Genomic DNA, 17,541 nt, shown 5'->3' on the forward strand with positions numbered 1-17,541 from the left:
TGATCACACTAAGTAAACTCCAGCCCCAACACAACCATGCACCCCACACTCCAGCCCCAACACCATCATCCACTCCGCACCCCAGCCCCAAAACCATCACCCACCTCACCCCAGCCCCAACACCATTACTCACCCACACCCCAGCCCCAAAACCACCACCCACTAGCACTTCCTCTTTTTCCCTTTTGCAGCATGTGATGTACAGCACTTGAGCGCCTGGATGGTGTTCTCACCAAAGACCCCTCAGTAGGGGTAGCAGACTGCAAACTACCCTGCATGCTTCCCTGGAGATGGTCCAAGGTGAGGGGAATGGCCACGGCCATGGCTTCATGGAAAGACAACAGTCCTGCCAGCTTCCACACTCTCTGGCTGGCTCATGAGACACTGGCTGGCATTTCTGTGCACTGTGCTCCTGCACAGACAATCTATTGCCCTGGACATCCACTCTGATGCCCTTTGTATGCAATCCCGCTTAGCCTGGGATTGTCCTATTTGTTCATGCGCTATAGCGCACTTCTCTGCCTGTCTCTGCTCCATTGTGTCTAGCCGATCCCAGTTGACCTGCAGTGTGGGGCTCAGCACTGGCTGTGGTGATTGCCCGCAACCCTGGACATCATGGGTTGAGGGTAGCCAGGTAGCCAGGTAAACAGTGCAGTATCAGATTCACGCAGGGGATCAGCAGGGGAGAGGAGGAGAGAAAGCAGAATTAAAGAGGAAGGTCTTGAGGTGCTTCCAGAACTTGAGATGGTTCTCCTCAAGTTTCAGAGAGGCAGGGAGGCAATTCCAGAGGGAGGCCCCAGCAGAAGAAAGAGATCAACCACCAACTCGCTGCTTGGAGAAGCGACTGACCCTGAGGGAGTTGGAGGCGGATGAGCGAAGAGCTCGAGAAGGAAGATATTTGGGAAGAGAGAGTTGACGGTATTGAGGTCCCAGGCCCCAGAAGGCTTTGTGGACAATGCAGAGGGGTTTGAACTTAATCCTCGCCACCACTCGGAGCCAGTGCAGAGTTTTCAGTCCTGGAGAGATACAATATCTGCGCTTGAGGCCAAGGACAAGTCTTGCAGTCCTGTTTTGGACGAGTTGCAGGAGGCGGAGAGTAGAGGCAGGCAGATTTAGAAAGAGGCTGTTGCAATAGTCCAGCCTAGAGAGAACCAGAGTTCTGGAGACAGTGGGCTTCTGGATGAAGGAGAGGAAAGGAAGAATACCTCTGAGGAGGTGCAGCTGGTAGTGTGACCTCTCAGAGACATCAGAGATGTGAGGAGAGAAGGAATGTGTGGAGTCGAAGATTACCCCAAGGTTTTTAGCCTCACAGGTGGGAGCAGGAGGAAGGCTGAGAGAGGCTGGCCAGAGAGAGACAGGAAAGGAGGGAGCAGGTGTGCCAAAGTGGTGTTTGGCCCTGTTGCTGGTTCTTGCAGCCTCCACAAATGGGTCCTGTGGAGGCCTTGTGGCCGTGTCTTTCTCAGCAGTGGGTGTGTCCATAGACGGCACTCTTACATGGTGCCTTTTCTTTGGTGGAACACTCCCGCTCCCCGAACTGCCTTGGCCTGTCTGCTTAATGACACTGGTTGATGCTGGTGTCGTGGCGGGTCCGGCCAACTCAGTTGTTTCCTGGATGTCTTGAGGGCCTGTTGGGGGACATTGGAATGTGCGTTAGCACATGGTGCTGAGATGCATGGTGAGTCAACATTAATTCTCACTTATACTATGTCATTGCAGTGTGTTGGGCCTGCTGGAGGGAGCATCCATCATGTGTCAGGCATTGTGCAAGTAGCATGCATTGAATCTGGGCAAACATGTGCCAGGTGTGCGGTGCCCTGCTTGGTTCGGACATGCAACCCTGGGACAGGTTGTCCCCCAGCGTGTCCTGTCCACATGTGCTTCGGGGCAGATGATGCATGGTTTCTGCTAGAGCGGTCAGGTGATTGCTGTGCATTTAGTTGTGTGTGAATCAAGTGGGCATCATGTTGGGCATGGATTAGACAATGTGTGTCTACATGGAGCATTGCAGTTGATGGGCTTGTGAGTCTGAAACCCACATCCACTGATCTGCATTCATGGAAATGGGCTTGGCAAATGATTACATGGTGGCTGTGTTGCCTGTGCATGGGTGACCAGTGTGCTGGCAAGGGGTGGTTTTGATGTGCAACATGGATGAGCATTGTATCTTCTTACTTGCATTGCAATGGTGATGCTTGGCTACAACATCCCCTCCCCATCCTGCCTGGGTGTCATGTAAGGGGTGTCATGACTTCACTGGCTCATGTCGTTGTGGCCTGCTGCCTCCTATGGATTGTGTATGCTTGCTGGGGTTGACGTTGCATGCATGCATGGCAGTCTGAGCGGACAGCAAAAGCTACGGTCGTGCCCAGCGCTCCTTCTGTGGTGAGGCCTGAAGCCTCCATCAAGTACACATACACCCTGGTGCTGTTGATCACTGGAAAGAGCGTAATTCCATGGCTACCAGTTGTAGCCTCATGGGAGCTCTTGTAAATAGGTTAAGACAATAAGACAGAGACTGTTACATCAGTGCAGCTAAGCCAGATGCACTGGCCTATCAAGGACTTAACTGTGCGTACAGCCATTTCTCTGCATGTTGGAAGGTGCCAAATAAAACATTCATCTTCATCCTGGTGTCCTGTGTTCATTGGGCCACGACATAAATGTCAATGAGGACCAGTGACGGACCCACACAGCAACCATGCAAGGCCCACAACACCTCCTGTTTTCCTCCAGTCCCCAGGCAGGCCTGCTATTCCCTGGCAACAGTGGGAGGTGTTTTTTACCACTTACTTGGAGGATTTGGGAGGTACTGGCTATTCAGCTGCCAGGAAGCAAGCCATGCTACTCAGCACCATGGGTGCTTCGGGACAACGCATTTTCGTGTGCCTAAACACTGAGCCCGTTGCGGGTGATCCGAACTACGTGTACAAAGAGGCAGTTTGTCACATTATAAAGCACTTCTATAACAAGGAAAGTGTGGTCCTACACAGGCTCAAATTCTACATGAGGAGCAAGAAAGCAGTGAGCCAGTTGATGACTATATCACCCGTATGAGAGAGCTGGCTGCCCTTTGCGGATTCGGGGACAATGTGGAGCAAGTCATATGTGACATGTTAGTGGTACAGACTAATTCCTGCAAGGTTCAGGATAAATTCATCCAGGGGAAGGTGCTAGACATGGACAAGGCGATTCAGATAGCAAGAGGCAAGGAAGAGACATCAAGCAAACGCAAGGAAATGGGCAGGCCCACGCCAGCACCCGGAATGGCGGCTGTCAAATGGAAGGGGCGCAGGGACAAACAGTCTTGAGACTACACTAAGTAGAGAAGACCCAAGTGGAGAGAGCCCCAGAAATGCTGCAGGTGTGCCAGCACTAGGCACATAGCCAATGATAAAGACTGCCCAGGAAGGAACTAGGAGTGCCCCAAGTGTAGAAGATTTGGTCACGTTGCCGTTACCTGCACCTGGAGAGAAAAGAAGGTTGCATACATTAAGGGTGACAGAGATATGAGTGATGAGGATGAAGCAGAAGACAGACCCACAGTGATCATGGTAAACTCAACTCGCGCCAGGAGAGAGAAACCTCATTGCATTGTAAACGTGGACGGCAATGAAACCCAGGTAATGGCCGACTTGGGGTCAGATATGACTATCCTCCCCATACAGACTTACAAAAATATGGTGGGGTGTGGCTTGGTAGAGATCAGAAGCACCAGACACAAGCCCACAGCATTTGGGGGGGTGGACCTCTTGGGGTACATCAAAGCAAACTTGAGTTCAAGGACAGACACACCACAACAAAAGTTTATTTTTTGACCGAAACGCCTGCATTGCTGGGATGGGACGATCAGCATAAATTGAGTATGCATTTGGACCCCAGCACTGACGACCAAGTGTTATCGGTCTACTCGGGAAGAGCGTTGAGCTAACTAAAAGATTTTTCCATGTTGTTCTCTGAAGAGCCAGTGAAGATAAAGGCCTATGACCACAAGATTCAGCTGAAGCCACACGCAATGCCAGTGAAGCACAAAGTCAGACCTGTCCCAGCAACAGCGAGGTCGTCATTAGTGTCTCAACTCCACAAGATGGTCGAATAGATCACGATTGAGACAGTTGAATCCTCAGAATGGCTAAGTCTTGTCATCCTCATCAAAAACAGATTGTCAAATGACTTAAGGGTGTGCATAGACCTGCGCAGCCTCATCTTGGAAGTGGTCACATACAGTTTTCCCTTGCTAAGCATCAATTAAATTATTCCAATGATGAAAGAAGTGAAAATCTTTTCCAAGCTAGACATGCGAGATGCCTACAATCAGATAGACCTGCATAAAACTTCACGTCCCCTCACAGCTTTCATCACATCGATCGGCACATAGCAATAGACCTGTATGCCTTTTGGTTTGTCATGAGCTGCAGCAGCATTCCAGAGAATGATGAACTCCCTGCTCCACGGCATCAACAATCTATCTTATTTCCAGGACGAGATCCTGGTGTATGCCAAGGATGTAAAGACCCATGATGGGGTGCTAAAACAAGTCCTCAACAAGCTCCAAGATGCAGGAGTCTGCCTGCGCTATGAAAAATGCGTATTTAGGGCGCATGAAGTGGAGTACCTGGGCTACTGAATCTCAAATATAGGGGTGACCCCGAAAAAAAAGGACCTTTTACAAGCCATTGTTGACACCCCACCCCCGACCTTGAAGGATGAGCTTTGGTCGTTCTTGGGACTTGCAGAGTACAATGCCAAATTTGTACTTAGATTCTCTGAAACAACCTCCCTGTTGAGGGAGCTTCTAAGGAAAGGAGCGGAATACACATGGAACTCACAGCAAGTGGCTGCATTCAATGAAGTCAAGAGGAGGATTCTGCACGCCCCATGTTTGAAACCTTTCAACTCTGAATGGGAAATGTATGTGACGACCGATGCCAGTGACTACGGGCTGGGTGTCACACTCACCCCAAAAAGGGGAGACACTGAAAATATAGTTGCCTTTGCATCCAAAGCCATGTCTGAGTCCAAACAAAAAAATTACTCCACCGTCGAGAAAGAGATGCTCACATGTGCCTGGGCCATGCAGTACTACCGGTCATATGTGTGGGGCACTCATTTCCATCTGGTCAATGACCACAAGCCTTTAGTGCAAACTACAAGAATACACATATGAAATCACACACATCGCTGGATGGAAGAACGCCCAAGCAGACTGTATGTCCAGACTGCTCGATCACAAAAATCCCAGGCACCACATTCCTGGAGGATGAGTCCATAGTGGCGTCCATTGGGGACCTAAGAAATAGAGAATTCATGGAAATTAGGGAGTCCCATTGGAAGGAAGAAATGAGGCAAGACGATTCCCTGAGCAGAGTAGCGGAGTGGGCCTGCAATGGGTGGCCTAGTGAGAGGGCGGTCCCGGAAGGACTACGCCCGTTCTGAAAGGTCAACAAAGAAATAGTAGAGATGGACAGTCTGATGATGAGAGGGGATCAAATAATTCCCCCCAGATGTATGCGGAAAGTCATACTATACAGAGCCCATGCGGGTCACTTGGGCAGCAACATGACACGACGCAGAGTGCAGATGCCTACTGGTGGCCAGGCATGGACAAAGAAGTAAGGACAATGATCGAGAGGTGCCACGAATGTGCCAACAGCGACAAAAGATTAAAAGTGAGGCAAGCACCCATGATCCCCACGGAAATTCCATCGGGTGTTTAACAAATTAGTGCTGGACTTCATAGGCCCATTGGATGGCATGTTGATCGACGACAAGTATGGAGTGGTCATGGTGGACTAGCTGTCCAAGTGGGTGGAGGAGGAATTTGTACCGCACATCACCACAGCCATAGTCATCAATGTCCTCAATGCAGTCTTTCAAAGAGAGGGGATGCCCAAATAAATTGTGATATACAACAGAGTTCAGTTGGTCTCGAGAGACATGGAAAGTTTCCTCAAGAAACACAGCATTCAGCAATTGAGAGTGAGTCTTTACCACGCCCAAGCAAACGGTCTGGTGAAAAGAGCGAACCGATTAATCAAAGGAGCCCTGCAACTAGTGAGTGTAGCCTAGATGAACTCCTTTAATACAGTCAAAGAAGCTGTGGCCGCACACCAGCTTACCCCCAATGCCATTATGGGCCTCTCACCATTCCAAATGTTAAGAGGGAGAAGGGCTATATCCACGTTGGTACCCCCGTGGCTTCACCAAGTTAGGCAAGACAATGGCATCAACATGAGTGAAATAGTGTAGAGAATACAGAAGAGCAAGGACGTCATGAAAGCAAAGATTGACACACGCAGAGTCATACAACGCACTGAAGTCAATGGAGGGCATCTAGTAAAAATACGACTGCCTCACAAGGACATCACAACTGGCTCCAGGTATAGCTAAGCAATTCAAGTTACCTGGAAAGGCACAAATCACATCTACACCCGCAATGGTAAAAGGCAGAATCTAGAAAGGGTGGCCATGTACAAGAAGAACATGCCGGCAAGCCACACTTCCATGGGAGTTGGAGACACCAACGAATCGTGGGAATCAACCGGCGGTCTGGAGCTGCACAGGTTGGAAGATAGAGAAGAAGAGAACCAAGGTGAGAGTGTCATGGTGAGCCACGCTCCCTCCGCAAGAGATAAACACCAAGAAGTAACCCCAGCTGCCCAAGACTCAGGAGAAACATCATGCAGGAACACTCCGACCCCAAAAGCAGAGATCAGCCAGAATCGACCCCAATGAGAAAAGAGAAGACCAACCAAATACAGAGACTTCATAATGGAGTAGGCCAAAGCCATTCTAACGAAAGGAGGTATGTGAGGACTCATCCCGCGAGATCTCGGCCCCGGAGATCTCACGACAGCACGTGCACGAAGTGTACCACAGGGGAACAGAGTGAGACGTGGAGCAGAAAACAAGGGCTACGGCCGTGCCCAGCGCATCTCCTAAAGTGAGGCCTGAAACCTCCATCAAGCACACATACACTCTGGTGCTGTTGATCACTGGAAAGACTGTAATTCCATGGCTACCAGTTGGAGACTCATGGGAGCTCTTGTAAATAAATTAAGACAAGACTGTTACATCAGTGCAGTGAAGCCAACTGCACTGGCCTATAAAGGACTTAACTGTGAGTACAGCCATTTCTCTGCATGTTGCAAGGTGCAAAATAAAACACCTTATCTTCATCTTGGTGCCCTTTGTTCATTGGACCGCCATACTTATCTCTGTGCATATTGAATGTTACCGCTGTTTGCTGGTCTTGCAATTTTGGACCCCGTGTAGTTCCTGTGAGTGGGCCATCACCTGCTCTGCAAGTACAGTCAGTTCCTGCCGAGAGATTTTGGGCTTCCGCAGCCCCATATCAGGCACCCTTGTTTTGCCCTTTCCTCCTGACATCTTTGCAATAGTCTGGGGTTCGGATGGCACTCCTATGTCCTGATATTTGATGGATTGTGATTTCCAAAATGGCTGCCGCTGTGGTTCCTTTTAGCGCAATGACAAATTTCCGCCAGCGGAATTTCCGATGACAGAAATTCTGCCAACGGAAATTCGGCTGTCCAACATTGCGGTAATGGTAATTCTTCTGATTATTGGCAGAAATTCCACCATGTACTCGGCTTTTGGCAGTAATTCCGCTGACCGGAATTACCATTACCGCTGTTGTTCGGTGTGCACGCCTACCAGGCTGGAATATGGCAGAAATTCCGCTATTACACATGGCGGTAATGCTAATTCCACTGCAGTGGAGCTACTGCGGTTTTGACCCGGACTCGTAATGAGACCCCAAGTCTGGTTATCATCTCAGTAGTACCCAAACATTTAGTTAGTGGGAAATTAGCTCCTCAATACATGGACCTTTTAAAGTTAAAACTTTCATCAACCCTGTGTCTTCGAACTTCATCTACCAGTGTCCTAGAAATTAATACATCCCATGTTCCACACATCCCTTCTGAAACCATATGTGCCACACTTCCAAGATAAGGAAATTAAAAAAAGACCACCACCAGTGATAATCAATAAACAAGAGGAATATGAGGTACAACAAATCTGCGATTCAATATATCATTGAGGCATACTCCAATATTTCATAAATTGGAAAGCATACCATACTGATGAAAGTTCTAGTTGTTTCACATGCACGTGGGGCATGCCGGCGTCATGATGTCATCAGTGGACAGTGAATTAGGAAGAAGATGCCAGCTTCTATAAATCCATTGATCCCTGGTAAGACTGTGCATTATGAATCTTTTACAATGACATTTCATTACCTGTTTATTCCCTTACCCCTTTACTCATCCTGCTGTATTCCTCGCTGCATTTATCTCTTGTTACTTTCCTGGCCTCTTTTTTCCATGTCCACCGCTCCGCCTACCTACTCACTGGACTTTGCCACGGATGAATCTCTGTTGCTGTCCTATCTACTAAGGAGTCTGGAATACCACTGAAGGTTTTACTGCCTTTGGGAGGTTTTTTCCTGGGTCTTAATCCCCTTGAGGAGCCAGTCGACCTCTGTTTACTTTCCAGAGAGTCCTGGCTGCCCAAGGGGACAGACCTTTCCTCTTCCTGAAGAAAGACTGTAACAAACCGGCAAAGTCCGTCGCTGAGAAGGTGACAGGTGGCTGCATCTGTAAGAAGTGTGGAGGCTGCAAATGTTGAGTAGTAATTTAAAGGGAGACATGCCCAAGAGAAATACTTGGTATTGAGATAGTTCAGCCACCCACATGGATTACATGTTCATGTCCCCATTCCTTTTTGGAGAGTGTTTTGATTTCCGGGTTCTGGAGATGAACTTGATCGATCACTGACTTAAAGTTTCACCCTCGGCTCATCACATTAGATGGACCCCTTTTAATTCACAGTTGTTTAATGAAAAAGGTGAGAGTTTTTATAATTGCTCCATTTTAGTGGAAAAACATCACTCTGTTTCTCCACATTTGTTTCTAAAAATCTGCAAGTAACGTTGGCGAAAACAACTTCTAAAAAAACAATTATTAAAGATACTGATAAATTTGACACCATGATCCAATGGAAAAAAACAAGTACTTTGCAGAGGTCTGAGGCTCATTAAACAAGAAGATTTCCCATTAGACATAATGATTGAGAAAGCTAGACTTCTACGCCAGTGTTTTAAAAATGGACTGAAAAATCATAACACAATTTGTTACAGATGGACAGTGAAGCCATGCTTCAAGCTACCCTATCAAAACAAACGTGCAACTCCTGGTCCATCATCATCATCAAAATGAGACAAAATCAATCAGAAAAACAGTGCAATCCAATATCAGAGGCATTTTGGGGTGTGCACTTTGAAGATCTATATAAGAGCCCTTATTTCTGCCCTTCCATCTATCTTGATTCAGTGGACTGGGGTATTAATTTCTGTTGTGAGGACAGTGGGGATTTAACTAGAACATCTTCAACCAACAAAGCCCCTGCTCCAAATAGACTTAGTAATTAAACGTTCAAAAGATCCAACGTTATGGGCTTCTTTTCTACGTATCTTGTTTAGAAATATAATTCAAACCAAGACGACTCCTGGAAGCTTCCCATCATTATTCCATTTTACAAAAAGGGTGAAAAGGAAAATCTTATGAATTACAGACCTATGTATTTTTTTGACCCTGATAGTAAAATGTTTGCTTCTCTCATCCTCAGAGAATTGGAATCTTGGCCAGTCTACTCCAGCCGATTAACCAATTTCTAGACTGGATTTAGAAGAGGGGTCAGCACCACCCTAAATGGCTTCATTTTGGATGTCCTTCAGCAATAGGCCTGGAAAAAAGGTGTGGCTGTGTTGTTTCTTACCAGTGTGGACCTCTCGCTGGCTGTCAACACTCCTAATAGATCCGTACTTTGGATCAAACATAGGGATTGGCTTATTCCTTTGGGACTACTTAACATCCTTATATACCTACATGCAGACACCAGACTTCAAATGAGGTTAAACCAGCAGGGCACCCTAACTAAGGAGTTTTCCACCTTTAAGGCTTGAGACAGGGCTGCGTTCATGCGCCTTGCATTTCAACTTGTGCATTGCAGATGTGGGTGCCGCTCTGTCGAAAGCCTGCTTTGTTGCCCCTCGTCTGGGACCATTAGGCTATTTTGGCTGGCCTATGCGGATGATGTCATCCCCTTGGATCACACCAAGGTTGGTTTACACTACAGCGTCTTATGAATGCTTTCCATCATCATACACTGTAATGATTTACTGATACAATCAAAAAACAAATAGGCTTTACTTGGAAAATAGACTCCCAAATTGTTGTCCCAACTTCAGAAATAAAATATCGGGGTTTTGATGTGAGGGTTATTCCAAATAAAAGGGCGATAGTCATCAAATTGAAGGAGAAAGCGTTCTTTTTAGGCTCTCAAATGAAGAGGATAAACAGGTGATATGCAAGATTTTCTATTATTCCTCTGATAACTTATCACAGATAAAAGGTAATTCCCTCCCTTCTATATGGATTGGATGTTCCTCATCAGGCAAGTAGCCTCGATTTATCAAAAACTGAGAGCTTCACTTGGAAAGATGTTTTGTCATTAGCATCTTGTGTACCCATCGATATACTCAGATATAAGCTCGGCCTGATCTTCCTATACGGCTGTATAAATGGAGGTGGCTACAATTTTATAAGCATTTGTTGGATCCCCCCCAAAATTCCTTATTTTTTGAAGATGGCAAAGATCAGTCCCATTGCTCATTTTATTGTAAGATGTGATGAAGTATTACACTCAATATGTATGGCATCAGCAAACTTAGTGGCCTTTTATACCGATGTAAAAAGAAAACTCTTCGAGGAAGACTGGTGTGACACAATCATGAACACTCATCAATATAAATGATCTTATGCGCAATATCTGTCTGAGAAATGTCTTGGCTACCTACCCCGATACTGTGTGCAATTTCCCAATGTATATTGGCGTACACAGTTTCTTTGTTTTCACCTTTTTTGATCCCCACAATGGAAATTATAAGCATTCAACATCACAAAACTTTACCTGCTTTCTGTTCACATTGTAACCAACAAAGAAACTACGGAGTCTCTATACCAACTATTGGTGAAATGTCTCTGAATTCATTACAATGTTTGATTTTTGAGAAATGTGTTTACAGCAATGCTTGGTTAACTACCGATTAATTGTGGTTTCGATTGTCAGCGGCTCATGAGTGTTCTTTGACAATTGATGTATTTAGAGTTTTAGAACAAAATTAATTTGTTCAGTTTGAAATAGATTTTAACTGCTGCATATAGTTGATTCAACAGTTATGCTGTTTTATTTTCTTTTTTCTTTAGTCTTTAGTGATGTTATACTGATAGAGTTTATGTAAATAACGTGACATATTTGGATTTTAATGTTTATAACAGTGTAAGGTTTCTTTACTAACCAATTCACTTCAATTTTAAAAAAAAGAAGTGATGGAAGGCGAGAGTAGGGCCATGCTTCTCCACTGAACCCTGCCAGGGCATGCCTGACTAACTCTGAGGTGGAGACCTTGGGCCCAGCTTGGCAGGAAGGCATTGCTGCATTGAAAGGAGAGAGCCCCACAGGAAATTGATTCCATGTGTTAATATCCCCGCAAAAATATTGCCATACAAAGATATCGCCATATTTTTGCGGCGATATTAAGGCATGGAACCTGCGGGGGACACCCCCGCAACCCCTGAATTATTCTTAAAGGACCCCTGCTCCCAAAACCCGCCAAAATTATCCCCCCCAAAAATATTGCCTATGGCCGTTCCAGACGACCATATATACGCTGATATTTTTGGTGGGGATAATATGTAGTGATACCAGGAAATCCTAAGGAGGCAGTGGGTAGAAGAAGCCCGCAATTATCTGCCTGCCTGAGAGCCTGGCTCTGCGGCTAAGTGAAACTTGCAGTGCGAGTCGAGGTTCAGAGGACCAGATATCGCCATGGGTCCACCACTGCAAGGAGTGACAACACCCTCCTTTAAGAAGAAAGACTGTTTTGCACGTTTTTTTTGGAGAGACTATGGCCTCTTTGGGATGCCCTTGTTACCAGCTTTGGATTGTTTTGAAATTTGAGACACTGAACCCTTTACTGGCAAACCCCTTTGTAATAAGAGGGGAGGACCTATTTCTGCTGACCCCTCCTTAAGACACACTGGCCCATCCCTCACGTTTGGCTCTTACTTGCAGCTATCATCCTGACACCTTATTTGTTGAGTTTGGGCGCTATTCTGGCACGCGAGTTGAGTTTTGCAAGCATCCTCACACCTGTGTTGTCTTCTGAACACTTGTTTAATTTAAAGAAAAAACGTAAAACTTAAAATTTGGTGTCTTGTCTGAGTTCTGGGAACACAGTAACCTGCAGTCATCTTACGGGCCTGTCACAAGTACGTTGTCAAATAAGAGACGGAGAAAATAAAGGTATAGCATCACAAAGCTGTGTGCCTGTTTTTGTTTTAAGAAAAAATGTTTTTTTGCAGAACTGCACACTTTATCCACACGGCCTACAGTAATAAACTGCAAGCCTCTTTCAAACGATGATAAAAGCAGGTGATGTTCCCTTGATATTGCAACACGGGAGGTAGCACTAATCTGGCGCCATGGTATCTGGCGCCCAGTGGTAACTGGCGCCCAGTTACCCCAGGGTTTGGTGCGCGGTACAAATAAATAAACTAATCAGTAGATGCCTTGTCCATCTCACATTTGCTCTGGCTACCACACACTTGATTCACAAAGCCCAAAGCCAATCCCAAGCCGCCAGATCATACTAAGATGCCCTTGAGCAAATCTTTCAGAATCACATTTGACCATCAGCATCAAAAACATGCTCCGGGCAGCTCCAGATTGGCTCTGGTTTTAGGTTGTGAATAAGGTATAAAGGCCGCAGGAGCAAAGCTGAGAGGCTGAGGTAAATTATTGACTTGCTCCAGTGCAACTATTTGTGAATCAGGCCCTTTGTCTCTGCATGTCATAAAAAGGTGTCATTTTACCAGACTTAGTGCTCACCCCTTTTATTTTCCTTGGATGATAAAACACCATGTCATCCCTACCAAGATTCAGACTTTTGACATGGAGATCACACACTTCTCTGCAACAGTGATTGAACCCACTGAGCTATGTTACCGTCAACCTACAGTTTCGGTACATGCATATATAAAGATAGATCGGAACAAACCACACTGACGAATCACTTAATCATATTTGAATGTGTTTTCTTTACCAGGTTTGTGAACTTGCTGTGGTAAATGAGTGGAGCGTTCTGATTTCAAAATATACATACATTTGTTTTATTTCCTTGTATTTGATGTATTATGATGAATGACAAACTTTCATTTTAAAGCACATACTGTGCCGTATCAACTTGTAATTATTTTGCAGATTTTGACAAATTCCGCGGCCTATGCTTAAAGGTGCATTGTAACTCGGCCAACGAGGCCAGATGCTGCTACAAACCGGGGGATGCTGAGCCCAGGGCCGCATCGGGACATTTCCCGAGCTACCCCAACCATACCATAAGCAGGAGGCGGAGCAGAAGGAGCACCGCCACATTGTGCTATTATGAGGTACTGTCTCTTTAAGAAATCGGGACTTTTCTTTTACAGTGAATACTGCTTGGTCCACAGATGCTGGCGAAATGAAAAAAACAAGATGGCTGGCCGCAATATTGAAACTGTGATCGGATTCATCTGAGAATCCTGTTTTCCTAAGCACTGCACAGTTATCCAGTCGGAAAGCTCCAAAACACGCAGGTAAAACAGACATTACAGCCCCAATAAGCTGCCTGACCAAGGTCAAAAAGGACTAGGGGTGTGTGTTTGAGAAGGCATACAAGGCACTACGGAGGCTGTTGTACGAGAGACTTTGGAATAAGTAAGGCGAGAGAGGACGTAGGGTGAACGAGGAGCAGCAGATCAAAGGAGGAACATCAGGTGGCCGAGGAGAGACGAGGCTGGGAGAGTGGAAAAGGATGGTGAGAAGACTGGGGGAAGAAAGGAAGAAAATCCGTTGGTGAAGGAGGGAGGAGGAGGTTGAGAAGAGTGTGAGGACAGATGGTCGATATTTGGAATTGGGCAAAGGAGAAGGGCGAGAAGAACAATGCGTGGAAAGAGTAGACTAAGGAGAGAAGGGAGAAGGAGAACAATTAGTGTAAACAAACATAGAAATAGTGGCAACATTAAACCCCAAAGGGATTAAAGCAATAGTAGAGAGAAGGAATGCCCAATGCTGCCTGAATCTGAACCAGAGAAACCTGGCGATTTCCCAGTAGGCCTCTGCAAAATGGGATTCTTTTGTGTGTTAACCTATTTTGTTTCCACATTTCCTCATAGGAAAAGGGTTGGCCTTGCTGGAAATGTGCAATATGGGGTCACTTTGAAAATTATTTCTAGGGCCACTTTTGGTTCCCTGTCCACCCCTGGTGGAGCACACAGCATCTGGTGAAACATCGAGGAGCTGCAGGAGAACTCAGTAAGCGGGGAAGAGGGGGAGAACAAGGTGAACGTAGACCGCTTTGGCATGAGCATGTGCCGAGCAATCAAGGAGGATAGGGTGATTGGTTTGGTGGGCTAAGAAGCAGGACATTGTAAAATGTAAACAGTAAGCAAATAGTTTCAAAACCACACTATGCATATGCGGAGTACAATTCCAATTTGTGTATTCCAAATTTTGATGCAAGAGTAGCCAACACGTGTTTCGACCTGGCGGTCTTCTTCTGGGCTGGACTGACTTTCGTGCGTACCCTGACTTCAAATTGGTTCTTCAAGCCCGGCTGGGCATAGCGTTGCTACAGGTGCGCGGCTCATAAATAATGAGCATGGGTGAATCTCTCATCACTGGCTGCTTGCCATATTAACATCATGTCAGGAAACATCGGCATTCCAACTGGTCCCTGTGGTCTCGGTGGAAAAACACAGATTTTGCTATTCATTCCTTCCCTCAAGATGGCGGCAGACATCCTGTAATACCGAACCACACAGCGCAGTCTAGTTCTCCCTCAAGATGGCGGCCTCCTGTCACCGGCATCAACGGCAGAATCACAAGGCAGTTCCGACTCAAAAGGAGTTTCCAAAGGTAAGCGGATGCAACACTTCTTGTTGTGTATCATTGACGCTCCCTAACCTGTGTTTCTCTTGTCATTTCCTTCCCTGTATACGGAGCCCATGTTGCCCTGTTTGCTCTCCCTCCCCTTCCTTCCTTTCCTTCTGCCTCAGTTCCCTCCAGTTTTCACCCCCTTTTTCTGGCTTCTCTTCGTGTTTGCCCTCTGTGCTGTTGTATGCTGCCTTTGCTGGTGCTGCCGCTTTGTTGTCTTCGTGACTCTGCGAGGGATTTCAGCCCGGCGTCTTGATTGCCTGATCCACGTCGCATTCTCAGTTACAAGCTTGCAGCCATTGCCTCAATACAACAGTTTTTCTTCCCCAAGAGGGTTTTTTCCCTAGCTGACTTCCCAGAGGATTCTCTTGACTTCCGTTCCCAACGGACCCGAGAGTCTTTTGGGAGGTGTTGCACATGCTTCCGCAGCGTTTTGGGCATCACCAACCAGGTCAGTGCTTACACTCTTTTGACACATCATCTGTAAAATGTATATGGTGAAAGGTGTGGAAGTAAGCCAGTGGAAGCTCAAGAATGGTGATCTGCCCACCTATGAACCTGGACGTTGGATAGACACCTACTCTGTCCCAATATCAAGCACAAACCCAACAGACCAGATTCAGCCTAGACAGAGACTGGTAGCAGAGCTTCCCCACCATACTCAATCCAATTGCAGACAGCACCAAGAACGTCAGAATATCAAAGACCCACTTCACAGAGAGACTGTATGAGTGCCCAGGGGTGGAGATATAGAAGACCTTACCTTGTTGAATGTCACTGTTTTTTTCTTTCTTTTGAGTTCCTGACCTAGATGCAAACCTTTGAAAATACACAATAAAACGTGTCAATTTGTACTTCCCACGTTGTGCCTTCCAGTGGAGACCACCGGCTTTGTGACAAGATACACACTCTCTGTTGTGCTCTTTTGCCCTTCAGACTAAAAGATACGTCTTTTTCCCATAATGTTTTTATAAAGAATTTCGATATGTTTATATTGTCAGGTTGATTTACATGTGTTGCTGTGTGTAGAGATGGAGCCAAGTATCCCCACTCAAAGCTCTGCCCCCATGCTGCCTATATGTTGGAAGCTAGAGTGTGAGACAAGAGCATTACCAGTGAAAATACCTATATCGAAAAGAATCCTGGAAGCAAGGTACCCATTGATAAAGCCATATATGCATTCACGACAATATGATGGCCATTTGAATGAAATCCCTGAAGTGTGAAAACTGAGCAAAAGAGAAGACTGATGCAGGGCTGATGCACCCAGAAGAGATGCACAGGTGAGAGAACATAAACATTCCATAAAGATCTAAGGAGGAGGTGTTAAAGATGAGCAACATTTCGGGCTTGAGATGAAGATGCTCATTCTACAGAAACGATGAAGAAAACATCAAGTCATTTTACAATTGTACAGATGCAGTAATGCAAGCAGACAAAGTATTCTTAAAAGGCTGACTACAAAGTGAATAGATTGCAGCAATGCACCAACGTATATGCATAGGAATGTATGGACTATGGATGATTCCACAATGCACTTTAGCAGAGCTGGACCCAGTAAATAGAAAGGCTTTTTCGGTGTGTCAGAGTTAGAAACCAAAACTTAATAAAGGAGGTGAATTTGAGAACAGCTTGGCTGGCCCAGCACCAGGAAGTCAAGGCCTCCATGAGCCTGAATGTTCATGCAGCAATAGTTACAAAATGTGTGAAAAGAACAAACTCCTGTTTGAGGCGAGGAGCAAGAACATTGAAGACGTCAGAGGTTCATCCTTTAATAGTATTTTAAATACAGAAACACTCTGAAACATGGTCTGCAGTCACATGGTCGGATGAAAATAGATACTGGCTTCAGCTTTATCGAAACCAAGAGACAAGTATGCCTATCCTCCCTCTTATTCTCAGGCACAAAGAACATTTCCAAGGCCAGTGTTCAAAGGGCTAATTGACTGGCAAACTGCAAGAGTGATGATAGATGGCAGAGTAATTTGTGGGAAGCTATTGTCAAGACCATCTTACCAGCACCTGGATGCCAGCCTGCGTGCTGCTAGTGTGTGTGGAATAGTATACAGAGGGGTGCAAGGGTGTCAACCAATTGTAGAGGGACACCTAATAAAGAGCCCAATAGTTTGTGTAACCAATGCGACGTTTTGTATTTGATGACATTTGTAGTGACTTGCACTAGAGGAGGGCTTAGTTGCCCCACCTTATGTTAGAGACCCAATCACTTTCCCAGACAACTATGGAACATATACCTAGATGTTCCCTTTAAGCCAATCACTTTCCCAAGTAAGTTTTTGTAGTTTGCCACGTAGATTGACGTCAATGATTAAATGTTTTTGCTATATAACTTGCTTTTTTTATGAGTGAGAAGATCGAGCGGATGTTCGTTGTACTCCCTTTTTTAGACAATTGATATTAAAACATACTTACTTTGCCAACTTCCTGAGTCAGTCTGATTATTGATCTTTGAGTATATTCTGCATCTCCATT

This window comes from Ambystoma mexicanum, chromosome 9 (assembly GCF_040938575.1).
Source record: "Ambystoma mexicanum isolate Mex_15411 chromosome 9, UKY_AmexF1_1, whole genome shotgun sequence".
NCBI lineage: Eukaryota > Metazoa > Chordata > Amphibia > Caudata > Ambystomatidae > Ambystoma > Ambystoma mexicanum.